Genomic DNA, 2269 nt, shown 5'->3' on the forward strand with positions numbered 1-2269 from the left:
CTACTGGGAGGCATGTGCTGGGGCTACCTATCTACTGAGAGGCGTGTGCTGGGGCTACCTATCTACTGGGAGGCATGTGCTGGGGATACTTATTTACTGGGAGGCATGTGCTGTGGCTAGCTATGTACTGGGGGGGCGTGTGCTGGGGCTACCTATCTACTGGGAGGTGTGCGCTGGGGCTAACTATCTACTGGAAGCGTGTGCTGAGGCTACCTTTCTACTGGGAGGCATGTGCTGTGGCTACCTATCTACTGGGAGGCGTGTGCTGGGGCTACCTACCTACTGGGAGGCATGTGCAAAGGCTACCTATCTACTGGGGGGCGTGTGCTGGGGCTAACTATCTACTGGAAGCGTGTGCTGGGGCTACCTATCTACTGGGAGGCACGTGCTGGGGCTAAATATCTACTGGGAGGCACGTGCTGTGGCTACCTATCTACTGGGAGGCATGTGCTGTGGCTACCTATCTACTGGGAGGTGTGTGCTGGGGCTACCCATCTACTGGGAGGTGTGTGCTGTGGCTACCCATCTACTTGGAGGCTTGTGCTGGGGCTACCCATCTACTTGGAGGCATGTGCTGGGGCTACCTATCTACTGGGAGGCATGTGCTGGGGCTACCTATCTACTGGGAGGCATGTGCTGGAGCTACTTATCTACTGGGAGGCATGTGCTGGGCCTACCTATCTACTGGGAGGCATGTACTGAGGCTACCTATCTACTGGGAGGCATGTGCTGGGGCTACCTACCTACTGGGAGGCATGTGCTGGGGCTACCTACCTACTGGGAGGCATGTGCTGGGGCTACCTATCTACTGGGAGGCATGTGCCGGGGCTACCTATCTACTGGGGGGCGTGTGCTGGGGCTACCTATCTACTGGGGGGCGTGTGCTGGGGCTACCTATCTACTGGGAGGTGTGCGCTGGGGCTAGCTATCTACTGGAAGTGTGTGCTGGGGCTAAATATCTACTTTGAGGCATGTGCTGGGGCTACCTATCTACTGAGAGGCATGTGCTGGGGCTACCTATCTACTGGGAGGCATGTGCATATTGTACGGCTCTTACGGAATAACAATTCAAAATATGTGGCGTTCATGGCTCTCTCAGCCAAAAAGGTTCCTGACCCCTGCCCTAGACTGAACAAGTAGTCTAATTAGGACAACAGTTTACTGGTGGTAGATGTCCTTTAGGAAGGACTACACAGCGCGGCTATACATGCCCCAGTAGCCTCTTTCGATCCTCCCACCCAGAGATCTTTAGCGCGCAGCTACCAGGAGCTACCACACTCTCTATGCAGCTCAAGTGCGGACAAGTGCCCGCAGCTACCAGGAGCTGCAAGCTGAAAATATAGTAGGGGGATCGAAAGATTCTACTGTGGCCTGGAGTAGTCGCACTGTGTAGTTTCAGCTCTGGCTACTACACGCCCCAGTTGCCTCTTTCACTAATTTGCATATTAGGGCAATAAAACATTTCCAAACTTATCGATCACTGAAAGATTAGCCCTAAAAAGGACTGCGATGGTATTTATTAGAGGAACCTGCCACCGAATCTACCCTGATAGGTAGATCTTAGATGGTATGTTTTCTTTAACTAAGAGCGTGCAACACTATTGAATTGTTTGGCGCAAACTGCACATTAGCGAAGCAAACTACACTAAAGCAGATTGCACCAGTTTCCCTATATTTGGGCCATGGTTGTTGTAATCCTGGTTGCCTGTTTTGGTGGATAATATCATATATTAATTGTATTCATTACATATTATATAATAAAACAATATCACAGGCAGGAGAATAAATATAATAGTTTTCATTCAATATGACAACTATAGAAATATTATAGTATATGGCCATAATTTGAAATATCTGAAGGGTGAAATCACAGAGGACAGGTATATATGCTCAGTAAGAGGGGTGTAACCTGAGGATATATTTTCAACACCCAGTAATGTGTCTTTCATTGTGATATGGATGTTACACACAATTAAGGTTGTCAGCCTTTCCCACATCAGAGTCCATCAATGGGATCACGGTGCTATGTTAAAACTCCTAGTGAGACAAAATGATTGTGTCTTTGGCTTCTCCAAAGTAGACCCTCAGGCTGCTAAATCAATAATAACCAATCTAAAAATATGGGTTCCATTAGTCAGAAGGGCAAATTTCTTCATCCAGTAGGAAGCATGGGGTAGATGGTAATAACCCTCTGTGAAAAGTGAACTGATACAGCATTATAAAAATCCCACTCAAAGAAAAAACCAGGTTTGCACAGAAAAATTTACTG

This window comes from Engystomops pustulosus, chromosome 3 (assembly GCF_040894005.1).
Source record: "Engystomops pustulosus chromosome 3, aEngPut4.maternal, whole genome shotgun sequence".
NCBI lineage: Eukaryota > Metazoa > Chordata > Amphibia > Anura > Leptodactylidae > Engystomops > Engystomops pustulosus.